Below are 13,450 nucleotides of genomic sequence, written 5' to 3'. Positions count from 1 at the left end.
CAGGATGGTGGTTCATCTGGGGGCCACCAGGGAAGTGCACATCAGGCTTCAAGGGTGCTGGCCACATTCTGTTTCTCAGGCCAGGTGGTGGGTACCTGGGCTTGTGTGAATCCTTAAACCAGGCCTATGTGGACAATATGTTTGTATATAAACCTGCAACAAAGAGATGACTAAACGAAGAGTTGACTAAGCTTAATAAGAAATAATAAGGTATTTGGAGGAGGAGGAGAAAGGAGGAAAAGAAGGCCAGAAGCTGGAGAACCTGGCAAGAAATGTGGTGGCAAGGGAAGAGAAACAGAGCCTGGTTCTAGAACCCAGATTCTACAGCTGGAGAGATAGATGTACATTTGTATTCTAACTTCATCTTTTAGGAACTGGGTAGATCTCCATAACCTCTCAGGGCGTGCATTTCCTCAGCTGTGGAAGAGGAACAAAAATAGATCCATCCTGAGGTTGCCAGATGAATTAAGTGACATAAAATATGAACCACCTAGTGTGGTGTTGGCCATCTAATTCACGGCCTTCCTGTCCTTTCTTACCAAGCCTTTCCCTCCCTCCGTCCCCACTCCTTCTCCCACATAGCTCTGGCTAAAATCAGCCTAACTGCTCTTCTTCCTGTTGAGTTATTTATAAACTGGCCACCTGGGAGCAGCATGAAAAGGGCTGCTCTAGGGCGTGGATGCTGGGCCTGTGGTGACAGGCCCTTGTGACGGAGGGGAGGGCGGTGATTCAACAGGGTCATTCATGATGCCTCTTGTTTAGAGAGAAATGCTGTGTTATGAGTCCCATTTTCTAACACTTGCAGGAGATGTCAGCCCCTGCCTCGATGTTTGCTGTCAGAGGATGGAAAAGTTTTCCTCAGTTTATGGTTCATACCCCATTCTGCTGAAGTGCTGGTTATGTTCAAAACTCTGCCAGAAAAGGTTTTTTTTTTTTTTTTTTTTTTTTGCATGTGTGCCGGAATGGAAACTGGCTGGTTTTTGTCTCACAGTTAAACATATCAATTCCAGAGAACATCCATTGTTTTATTCAGATATCTAACTACTGAAATCTTTTCACGGCAGCTCTTTCTGCTTTATTATAATTTGTCTTGGGCCTCACTGTGCTGTGATTTTGCTTTCTCCCTGGTCACTAATGAACACTAATTTGAGCTTCTGACATTTCTTATTAATCTTCGATTTCCTTCCAACTCTTCCAGAAAATCCCACTGTTGCTCTGAAGCTAATGATAGATTGATATTACACTTGTAACTCAGGGTTACTGTTCTTTGAGGGGTGCTCTATGTACCTCACTAACTGATTAAGGGCAATGTTGGTAACAATTTTTTAAAAAAGAAAACATAAAAACACATAAAACACTTAAGTATTTGCTAAAGAAATAGAATGCAGTGTTGAGAATGGCATTTGGGAAATATTCTGATTTTTCTTTGTAAGTAAAATTCTGTTTCTCAACCTTCGTTTCTTATCCCTACTTTCATTTGAAGAAGTTTCAGATTTTTATTTTTAAAAATATGAAAATACTACCTTCTTCAATTACATCACAATTTTTCACTTTTCCTCCACTTGCACATTGATATACAAGATCCATGGTTTGATTTTCAGTCATGTGTTGGTTTAAACAGTGTTGATAAATATCTCTACCTTGCTTACAGGTATTCTCTCAAGATAATGCTGTCTGAATATGAGTCCCTTCTATGAATGTAGTTGTGACCTTTGTAATTCCTTGATGGTCATACAAACATTTTGATGTGTTCATGACTCCAATGACTTTAAACAAAGGAACACATTGCTTTAACCCCCCACCGGAGTCCCCGTGTCCAAGGGCATGTAATCCTGGTTCATGTATAGGTTTATTCTTCTTTTTCTGATATAATCCTGTATATACTGTGACAATGTTTATTGATATATTCTTGCTTAAAGATGTCGTTCCTATTCAGCACTCTTATATGTTTATATGCCTCTTAGAAACTTCCTAAAACATATTTCCCTGTATTGATTTTTATCCATAGGCAGGTTTTAAAGCCTTAAAGCAAACTTTACAGCTGATAGCTCCTCTGCGTGATATTGTGTCCTACTTTGTCAGTTTTGCTAAGCTTGGCAATTGGCCAGCATGTTTTGAATTTCCTCTAAGTCCCAACCCTTTGAGAGGTGATTGGGGAGGAGCTGAAGGCATTGGTGAGTGATTAAAGGTGATTCAGATCACCTTTGACATTCACTTGGAGTTCTATGACGCTCTTAATACTTGGAGAGACAGAACTACAATATATTCTCATAAATGACAGTGATCAGAAGGGCAAAGGAGAAGTCCAAACTGTCTTATAGACTGTCTCCACACTGCACAGCTATCTGCTTGATTCCACATTCATAGGCTATACCACAGAATGCACCAAGCTGGGAGTCGGGAGGCCTGGGTCTTACCCTGACTCTGCCATTTGTTTACTGAAAGCCAGGCACTTTACTCTCTGAGTCTCTGCTTGTCCATCTATAAAATGGGGTGATAGTATCTGTGTCATAGAGATGTTCTGTGGATTGAAACGTATGTAAAAATTCTAGAAGGATATGTAAGTTCCCATTAAATATTAGTTTTCTTTCATTCTCATTTCTTTCCTGGCCTTCATAAACTCACACGGCAAGGTCAGAGCCAATCACTTCCTGTTAAGAAGCTTGTAAACAGCCCTTGGTTAGCTATCAGTGACCTAAAAGTCTTGTGATAAGAGTGACTGAGGCTTTAGTTTTATACACCAGGTGCTCACCAACACAGGTTATAAGATAAACACATGAGGTGAATTAAAGACACTGAAATGGGCCAGGTGCAGTGACTCACACCTATGATCCCAGCACTTTGGGAGGCCAAGGCCGGCAGATCACGAGGTCAGGAGTTCAAGACCAGCCTGACCAACATGGTGAAACCCTGTCTCTACCAAAAATACAAAAAGTAGCTGGGCATGTTGGTGAGCACCTGTAATCCCAGCTATTCAGGAGGTCAAGGCAGGAGAATCACTTGAACCCAGGAGGTAGAGGTTGCAGTGAGCCAAGATGGCACCACTGCACTCCAACCTGGGCAACAAGAATGAGACTCTGCCTCAAAAAAAAAAAAAAAAAAAAAAGAGACACTGAAATGTTCAGTAAGCTATGTTTATCAGAATCAGGGAGAGTAATCTCACCTTAATGACTACCATCCAAATAATGTCACTGGTCATGTAAATATCAATTAATAGTAAAATATTATAGTAGCCAGGGATTTTAAAGAACTAGAAGAGCCTAAGAAATGAGGCAGCATGCCTATTTAAACCGAATGCTCTTAAAACAAATGTCAGAGAAGCTGAGGATATTCCCCTCTGGCTGGTTGGTGCATAAAGGAAATACGTGTATGGGAGACCTTGGAGCTGGTGGCTGGTATATTTGCATTGTGCTAAGGAACACTGAAGGGCTCTGTAAACATTTAGATGTGGACATAGGGAAGGGCGTGAGTGGTGATCTGGGAGGAGGGTAATGCCTGTGTCTAGGAGAGGCAGGAGGATGAGAAAGTGGTAGTGGTGCCACCTCGTCAGAAGTCACAGAATTGTTGCAGACTAATCAGCTCCCAGAGTGACTCACAAGTCTCCACCACAAGCATCAGATTAGAGAAGCTCCAAAGCACTCTGAGGTCCTTTCCTTTTTCCTTTTTAGACAGAGTTTTGCTCTTGTTGCCTCAGCCTCCCAAGTAGCTGGGATTTCAGGCATGTGCCATCACGCCCAGCTAATTTTGTATTTTTAGTAGAGACGAGGTTTCTCCATGTTGGTCAAGCTGGTCTCAAAGTCCCGACCTCAGGTGATCCATCTGCCTTGGCCTCCCAAAGTGCTGGGATTACAGGTGTGAGCCACCACGCCCAGCCAGGTCCTTCCCTTTAACTAGCTGGGGACTGTTGTAAGTGGGGCTTACTCAGAAAATAAGCTAAGACCCTCTTAGGGGAGCTGCTGGATGTCAGGAGGGTGTGGGGTCTGAGCTTTAGCTAAGATACAGGAAGAAGGAGTGTGGCCAAGAGAAATGCCCTGCCTGGCCTTGACATGGGGAGGCAGGAGTTCCATGGAGATGAGATAGAAGCTGAGAGAGCCAGAGCCGTGTTTCCCAGTGAAGTCACTACACGGGAAGTTCTATGGCGGCTGGGAGTGATTGGTGCCCTCAGGAAAACCTGCAGGGAGGCGATCTGGGGTGCTGGCCCAGCCGGGGGAGGAATGGACTTGGATCAGTGGAGTTAATAGGAGGGACAGCCCTAGTAAGGCAAGAAAAGGACACTGGTGAAAGCAGCGGGCAGAACTGTAGGCCTGTCCAGAGAAGTGAACCTACCAACCCACGCGCATGCTCCAAGGAACAGTGGGAAGTGAGCACCTAGGACTCAGGAAGAAGGGAATTGTTCTCTTGCCGTTTCTGTGCAGCGAACCCAGAAGCCATTGAGATATGTGGGGCCCAGGCTTTCTGAAGCATGCAATTAGAGAGGCACACGTTGTCATGTAGCACATTTGTGCTCCAGGGAGAAGCTACAGTTTTGCATGCTCTGCTTTGCTCAAAATAAAAAGCAAACCTTAAAAAAAAATCCCCTCCAAGATAATCATCTTTTTAAGAAGACCAGGCGGCTTAGTTCCTGGCCTGCTTCCTAGAGCAGGCAGGAAGAACGAAGGGAAAAGATGAAATGAGAGTCTGTTCCTTCAAGCCATCTCAGAACTATTTAGAGTTAGTTCTAATTGTTATTTAGTTGGTTTAAATTACTTTTGTGGACTTATATGCTTTAAAGTATTTTTAAAACAAATCTTGAGGGATACTCAAGATTTCAGCGTTTGGTCCTCCTCTCGACTGAAGAAAACAGCTCTTAGACACTGCGGACCAGCTCTGTGGATGCAGCCAAATTCTCTCCTTCCCTGAAAGCCAGCAACTCGCTTTGAAGTCCCTGTGTGAAATAGAGAATGTAATCAGAATGTGGACGTTTACATTGTGACTTCCTCTGTAAAGCATAAAGAGGCCAATTAAAGCCCAAATACTACACACTGAACTTAGGGTTTCAGGAACTTGCAAGACAAACAAGGAATGAGGTGTACGAGCTCTGAGTTTTCACGCAGAGACAGGGCCCCCGTGACTCCTCTCTCTCTTTCGCTCTCTGGCTGGCTGGCTGGCTGTCTCCCTCTGACTTCCCAAAGAGGACCCTCCCAGGGAAGACACAAGCAAAGGCTCCTTTCCTGATGCTTCCTGGGGTTCGTCCCAACCCCACCACCATCACTGCCTGCAACAGCCCTCTGCCCTGTCCCCGCCACCAGGCCGCTTGTCCTGCCACCTCCCCTCACCAAGCCTCTTGACCACACGAAGGAAAGAAAGGCAGAATGAGGATTTTAAGATCAGTAAAATAACAAAGGAAAGGTAGTCTAGCCTCCACGTCTGTGTTTTAATGATAATGTCATATACCAGCATCCAACGATCCTGCTGGGAAGTGATCACATGCCAAAGTCATCAACAGTAGTTTACAAATGATGGAAATGACAGAAAAAAAATCACCGGTAAGCCAACCTACTCTAACAAGTGAAATATTTTTATCTATCTTTACTCCCTTCTAGCCCCTGTCCAAATCTATTCCATATTTACATTTTACATAGCTTTAACCATAGGGTATGTGTAATTTTATATTCTCCTTTTTACATTGTCATTGCAGAGGATTATAAAGTTTTCCCCTTGTTACTGCTTAGCCTGATAGAGTATATTGCTTGCAGACCGAACCCATTAGGCCTTGAACAAATGAGGCTCACTGACCACCTCTCCTCCCTCCCACCACCACAAAAGTTCTTGTACAATTCGCTCTGATATGGCTCCTCCTCTGGTGCACTCTTTAGCCCAATAGAATTATCAGATTTAGGGCCGGGCGTGGTGGCTCACGCCTGTAATCCCAGCACTTTGGGAGGCCGAGGCGGGTGGATCACGAGGTCAAGAGATCGAGACCGTCCTGGTCAACATGGTGAAACCCCGTCTCTACTAAAAATACAAAAAAGTAGCTGGGCGTGGTGGCACATGCCTGTAATCCGAGCTACTCAGGAGGCTGAGGCAGGAGAATTGCCTGAACCCAGGAGGCGGAGGTTGCGGTGAGCCGAGATCGCGCCATTGCCCTCCAGCCTGGGTAACAAGAGCGAAACTCCGTCTTAAAAAAAAAAAAAAAAAAAAGAATTATCAGATTTAGAGAAGTCATACAAAGTTTGCTGATTGAACCCAATTATTTGGGGCTGGAAACAAAAATAAGACATTTTTATTGTATAAAACAGCAAATGGAGAGGAAATCTGAACTGCTTATCTGTTCCGAAAGCCAAGAGCACATGTTATACCTGTTAGTAACCGTTCTCAGCCCTGGATCTGCCTGATCAAGCTCTCATGCACAGCTTCTCCCCCATCCCCCACCCACAACTGTATGCTCTCTCTGTCGGTAGATGCTGGAGCCCAGTACTGGGCTAGGAAGGAAAGAAGCCTGCTTGCATGTGGACCAGCTGTCAAGATAGAGCATCTCCAGAAATGCCCTGTGGGCTTCCTGTCTCACCCCAGCCTTGGACTGCATGTCAAGGCATAGTGATCAGTTTTCACAATCCTTCTAATAACAGGGATGTCCTCTCAGGGTAGAAAACTATCGCTATCTTCACAGGGGTATTTAAAACCCGCTGACATTCTGGTAGCCCTGTAAGTGTGGGCCCAAGCATGTTCCCTGAGGGCTCATCACTTTCCACTGCGCTCTCCTGTTCTGACTACTCCTTCTCTATGCCAATAACTAGGATATATATATACCTGGATGATAGGTGGTCATCCAGACTCAGACTGGGTTCCACATCCCAGCACTTAGTGCACTACAAGACCCCTAAGTTAAATACTTACCCAAAATGCATATGAATCTATGTATACGTCGCCTACTCTTGCAGTAAGGGTCTAAGAAATAAGCCAGATATGGATCCCTCACATTTATTCCTGAAATGGCTAGAATCCTAGAAGGATATGTATGTATACATATACACATGTGTGTATGTATACATACGTGTGCATATATTTACATATACATATATGCACATGTATTTTTTACTTGCCTTAGATGGTCTTAAGTCTTCTTTAATCCATGAGACAGTGACAGAAAGGGCTGATTTAGATAGCATGGCAATAAGATGAGTGTTGCTTTATAATCTCTGATAATTTAAAGTCCCTAACAGATATACTGAGGACTATACTTTTCTATTTCTTGTAATTTCTCCTTTTGTTCTATTTCAAGACCATAGCCTTATAAGTTTTAAATCTTTCCATAGCCTGCTCTTATTGTACCAAAAAGCAAAGCAAATTTTTATCTTCCTGAGGAAGGAAGGAGAGATAAATCAGACCTTCCATTCTAGAGCATAAGGCTTTGCTGGTCTTGCAAAACATATAATTAGTATAACCCGCAAACAAAACAAGGGAAGTCTGATTAAGTGACAAATACGGGACAAAATGTTGGTTTACTGGTTTAGCTATAGTAGCCTATATTTCACACTGACAGACTAAAATGTTGTCCCTCTTGTAGGGTCTGAGCTTCAAGAGCTGCGGAACATGATTGACAGCCGCCAGAACCCCCAAGACCCCACCTGGGTGGCCCAGGCACTCCTCCTCCGCACAAAGGTTATGTTTTTGCAGTTTGACACTGCGGTGAGGCATCTCATCCGGTAGGGGCTGGGGCACTAATCTTGTCTGGTAAGTTCTGCTGCGCAGGTGTTTGCTGAGTGACCGTCTAGGGAGGCCATTCTTGGCAAGGTTAGATAATGAACTTAAAATAGTCACGGGCACAGCCAGATCCAGAACACCATGGCTACCAGACATGACCTGCCACAAAGGCTGGCTGTGAGAATATGTTCTTGTTGGCTAATAACACTCCTGATTTTATCAAATGTAATTTCAGAACAGTTTGTATGATGATTGCTGCTTTCAGTGTACAGGGGGTTCTACTGGGAGTAACATTTTTATGCTTCTAAAGATGATTATTTCTAGGGGTTTTATTTTTTCAACATTTGTTTACCTTTCAAAAAGACAGAATTTTTACTGTACTTCTCAAGCTAATGGAATTGGCTACCAGTGTTCAATTTATAAGTAAATCAATCTACCTCTAGTCTTGTAGGTACCCTTGTATTAAGTACTCCACATACAAAAGGAATGTTTTATTTGGTTAATTAATCATGACACTGATGGAAAAATTAGCTTAGATTAAGATTCATAATGTTTCCAGTATACATAGTTTTGTATGAGAAAGGAAGAGGATTAGCTCTGAGGGTCTCTGCTTATTTTTTAATTGTCAAAGTTACCTTTTTTCGGTTAGTTCCCAGTGTGAGTCTTTAGCCACTGAGAGGACTTCAGGGGGCTGTGCTGTTACCTGTGGGTTGCAGTTGCTTTTCTCTGCACTTGTGGGCATCCACGCAGAATGAAAAGGTGGGGATTGCACTGAACTGTCTTGTTCTTTTTCTACTCTTTATTTTCTTTACTCTGACATCAGAGGACTCTTGGATTTAGAATGTAAATTCAACAGGACAAAAACCAGGCTCATGTGTTTTCTTTATATTGACAAATAGCTTCCTGAGCTGTAGCTTAGTCAAGCAGGTGAGATGTGAAGTCTCAAACAGTTGTCAGGAGGGCCAGTCATTAGCCCTCTGGGCTCTCAGAGTCCGAGGTAAGAATGTTCAAGGATTTTACATACTGGTGAAGAAACACAACTATCCCACAAAAGTCCTTTTTGGATTTCTTCTATGAAGGGTTCTGTTTGGTACTATTCTCCCAGGGTAACCACTCTGCTTCCAAGAAACCCCCTGGAATTGCTTTGCCAGGGCTTTCTTGGTCCTCACTCAGTCTGCAGGAATGGAGGACATTATGTCCTGTTTCTGGTTTCATGTATTTTTCTGCGACCCTCTGGAGAGAATCACCCAGATGGTTCACCCCACTGTGTCCTCCACTGGTTACATTTCGCCAGCCTTTTTTCTTTAGAGCTGTTCAGGTTGTGTGTGTTGGGTATTTACAGCTAGTAAATGGAAGACCAGAATTAGAACCTAGGTGTGTTTGACCCCAAAATCCGAGAGCTGTGATGGAGACCGGGCCGCAGCATGGACAGAGAAGAGGATGCTAAAGAGAAGGCAAGAGGCAGGAGAAAACGAGAAGCTAAAAGAGAAATGTCATCCCTCTTGATTGTCTTACTTAGTACTCAGCCTGTAAACAAGGGAAAGTCCTTAGAGAATGGAAAGAGATAGGAAGCTTGGATCAGTTCCCTGGTCCTTCCTGGAGTTCACCAACACTGAGCAAATATGACCGTTTATGCAGGAACTTTCTGCCTCTGTAAGTTGAAGGCTTCCCCAGAATGCGCAAAGGAAAAACGGAACTCTTACCTGGAATGAGGGCAGCATGATTCACAGACGGGGGTGAGGTGTAGGAGGAGGAAGGAAGTGGCTCGGGGATGACAGGACGGTAGCCCCATAAAGTCACCTAAAATTTGGCTCCTACTTCTCCGTGGCATACGTCAGCTTGGGTTGCTGGTTATGTGCATGCTTCTGGGGACAAAACATTTCGCTCTGCCCCTCTCAGCCCCCCTCTGCTAGCCAAAAGCCTGATGGAAATTGGTAGCTGTCCTCCGATGGGTTGGATCACACTTGCCAAGACCCAGCATTCATCTCCGGGCATGTCCACCAACCTGCCGGAGTTATTGATTAGCCAATTCAAGAAATGCCCGAAGATCGAGCTTATCTTTGATGCCAGGTGAATCAATCATTTGCATTGAAGGTAAATGCTTGGGTGACAAAGTAGTGCTATCCAATCTCATCTATTTAAGTCAGGAGTTGGCAAACTACTGCTGCCAATTTTTGTGTGGCCTGTGGGCTAAGGTTGGCCTTCCCATCTTTAAATGGTTGGAAAAAAATATATGAACGAATAGCATTTTGTGACCCGTGAAAATGATATGCAGTTCATATTTCAATGTTCATAAATGAAACGTTGTTGGAACACAGTCATGCCCATTCATGTATGGATTGTCTCTGCTTTCACACTACAACCACAGAGCTGAATAGTTGCCACAGAGTTCATAGGGTCTGCCAAGATGAAAATATTTATTGTCTGGTCCTTTAAGAAAAAGTTTTTGATTCCCTGATTTAAAGAATAGAATTCCTTTGCACCTTAGAGGTAGAAGGAAGCAAAGAAGTCCCTCAAAGTACTCTATAGCGCAATATAAAATATATGGCATGAAAATTGCCTCTAGTCTGAATGTATTGTTCATGTTCAGGGTGATTAGGGTGAAAAGGAAAAAGCTGAAGAGATATCTTGATGATATAGTCTCTCCTGCAGCAAGCCTGCTTTAGGGGTACACCAAGGAATTTCTAAAGAAAGCAACACCAGCCTCTCAGTCCTTGAATGTTTGTTGGTTTTCTCTTCATTTTTGTTTTTGTTCTTGAGATGGTCTTACTTAGTCTCCCAGGCTGGAGTACAGTGACGTGATCTCAGCTCAGTGCAAACTCCCAGGTTTAAGCAATTCTCCTGCCACAGCCTCCCGAGTTGCTGGGACTACAGGTGCCCGCCACCATGCCCAGCTAATTTTTGTATTTTTAACAGAGATGGGATTTCACCATGTTGGCCAGGCTGGTCTTGAACTCCTGGATTCAAGTGATCCTAGTGCTGGGAGTACCGGTGTGAGCCACTGCACCCAGCCTTCTCTTTGTTTTTTATGTATTCTTATTTTCATGCTCACTTACTTAACTGTCTCTAAACATGCAGATATGCAGTGTGTTTCGATGGCTGGGCATGGTGGCTCACTCCTGTCATCCCAGCACTTTGGGAGGCTTAGGTGGGAGGATCCCTTGAGCCCAGGAGTTTGAGACTGTAGTGAGCCATGATTGCACCACTGCACTGCAGCCTGGGCGACAGAGATCCTGTCTCTAAAAACAAAAAGAAATAAAAATTAAAAAATAAAGTGTGGTTTGGGTTGCCTGGGGATTCCTGGGAGACATTCAGGAGGCCAGGCTCTCACGTGAGCAGTGCTGAACAGCCGGCCGGCCCTAGATTTCAGTATCTGAGAAACAAAGAGCTTTTGCCTGGCCTCCTCCGAGCCATATTGCAGGTTTTATTATATTCTTACCTGCAGGAAAACTCTAGCATGTGCCCTGTTGAGTTCCCTGCATACTGATGGCAAGAAGATTAAAATTTCCAACACCACATCACTGAGTCACACTTGCAGTTTAAAAGTGATCAGTTTGAGATTTAAAATCCGTTAATTCAAGAATCTCTTCACCTTTCTTTTAATCACCTCCTCTTCATTTGCTGGAGAGGGAAGGGTTCTGCCATAAGGTTATGGGGATGGCCGAACACGTAACACCCGACCCTGGAAAGATGGGGTGAATGGTAATTTATTAGTCACAGACACAGTCCAGAGGAAGAGGACACTGCCCGCCACAGAGGGCCACTTGGGAACAGAGTGGGCAAGCAAGGGCTGTGGGAGGCAGGTTTTGTAATATCCGGAGAGTATGATGCTTCCTGCTTCACACAGTAAGTGGGGATTGGCTGATTTGAATAATGCTGTGGTCTGGCAGGGAACTGAAACTGCTACTCGGGAATAAGCAGGAATTGCACCCGGTTCCTTTGATAACGAGGGTCGTTAAACCTGGAGATCTTATCTGTGGGAGCAGAGTGGAGAGCCAGGACCTTGTGGCTAAGCTATTTGAGGCCTCCCGATTTTGCCGGAAGTCAAGGCAGCACAAAATTTGGACCTTAAGTTTAGGCCTCACACAACACTCTTCATGTTCTTTCATCCTCTCAGAGGTGATCTAAGTCTCTGGGGGTGCTTTCAAATCTTCTGGCAGTTGGAAAGACACAGCCACTTCCCTTATCTCTGCTGTGGGTGAGCTGGCCCACCCCAGGCCTCTTCTGGTTAGCCTGATATTCAGCACCCCTCTGGACACCTATGTGTGGGGGTCTTTCTCCCCACTTTGAGGGTCTGCTAGTCTTCCTGGGAGGCCACCTCACAGAGGATCCAAGCAAAAGGGGCCTTCTCCTCCAACTTACCCAGCATCTTTTCTGAGGCATCCACTAGAACTAAGCTCTAGAAATAGTCTTTCCTTGTTTTAACTCTTATTTCCTTTTAGGCAAGAAAAAAATCATTCTAATTTATCATGCATACTTCCTTCTCTCTGACTTGTGGTATAAATTTCATGCTCCAGTCTTCAGGGTTTGTGGTTCTTGATATACAAAGCTGTTTTGTTTAAAACCAAACAAGAACTTTTCTCTCCCAAATCCCAAGGAGGCTTAAAATTTAAAATTTAGTTTTTATAAAGAACTGTTGTCTCAGTTATTGGTCTTAAAATAATTCATTCAATGAAGAACTGCTAGCTTTTTTCTAGAGTTACAGCTGCACTATTCAGTTCAGTAGCCGCATGTGGCTATTTAATTTACTTTGATTAAAATTAAGATTAATTTAAATGAAAGAAAATAAAAAATTCAGGCCGGTCTGAGTGCAGTGGTGTTTAAAAGTAATTGATCACAGCCAGTTACAGATTTCTTTATTCTTTTTCCACTCACACTGCTTCACTTGGCTAGCCTTTAAAAAAAGAAAAAGGAAATTAACAATTCAATCAATCCCTCGGTCACAGTAGTCACGTTTCAAGTGTACAACTGCCACATGTGGCCTGAGGCTACTCTGTTGGACGGTGCAAATGTAGGACATTTTCACCATTGCAGACTCTTCCGTCAGACAATGCTAGTCGAGGGAGTATGCCAGCCCTCCCCTTGAGGGCTATGAACTGTGAAAGTCGAGGAGGATGATGTGGCTGAAGAAGAAACTTGTTAGTATCTCAAAATGTTTTCTTGCTTCAGTCACTTTGAGGAAAGTTCTGAACTTTAGAAGTGTAAGTAACTGCTTTTAATGAAGTGTTCCCTCCATGTTTTGGTAGAGGAACATTTTTGGCAGCTGGAAACGTTCCTGCCTACCAGTCTGTCACAGACAACATGTACCATGGGCTACCAGCACTGAGCGACTCTCTCAGGATGAGCATTTTTGCCTCACAGTTCCACCCGCCCCAGCCACTGGATCCACAGAGCCTCCAGGTGTGTTTCCGATGTATTTTTATACTGTAAATGGTATGCTGTGTGCCGGGGATTTAGTCAGTTTGTTTCCATTCAGTTTAGATTCTGTGGGGGCTTTCAAGGCTTTAATGTCCTCTGTCTTCACTGGCTCTGCTTCATTCACACAGTGAAAGAGTCTGGGCCCCAGGGCTGGCTGTGATTCCCAGTCAGGATCTTTGCCTCCACTCAACAGGCTGCTTGGGGCAACAGCTTGTCTGTTCACAGTTGATAGCAAAACAAACAATCTTCTGCGTGTAATAAATAATCATGATAGCAGTTACAATACATAGATGAAGTCAGCAGCTGGATTTCAACAGCCCTGGTTACAGCACCTGCTATTGAAGGTAAT

At 43.9% G+C, this 13,450-nt stretch overlaps 1 non-coding gene and 1 pseudogene across 1 annotated transcript in view; both read left to right on the top strand.

Moving 5' to 3' along the window:
• CCDC162P (coiled-coil domain containing 162, pseudogene) overlaps window positions 1–7,673 on the top strand; it is an 88,255-nt gene extending 80,582 nt beyond the window's left edge. The window contains exons 18-19 of the transcript XR_012517118.1: window positions 806–923; window positions 7,547–7,673. This is a non-coding gene — a transcript (coiled-coil domain containing 162, pseudogene). The remainder of the gene's footprint in view (window positions 1–805; window positions 924–7,546) is intronic.
• Window positions 7,674–7,704: 31 nt separating this feature from the next.
• The window catches only part of LOC120363281 (coiled-coil domain-containing protein 162-like), an 84,763-nt pseudogene continuing 79,017 nt past the window's right edge, over window positions 7,705–13,450 (top strand).

Source organism: Saimiri boliviensis, chromosome 4, assembly GCF_048565385.1.
Source record: "Saimiri boliviensis isolate mSaiBol1 chromosome 4, mSaiBol1.pri, whole genome shotgun sequence".
Lineage (NCBI taxonomy): Eukaryota > Metazoa > Chordata > Mammalia > Primates > Cebidae > Saimiri > Saimiri boliviensis.
Note: the sequence above shows the minus strand (reverse complement) of the source record. Positions and strands in the feature narration are given on the sequence as shown.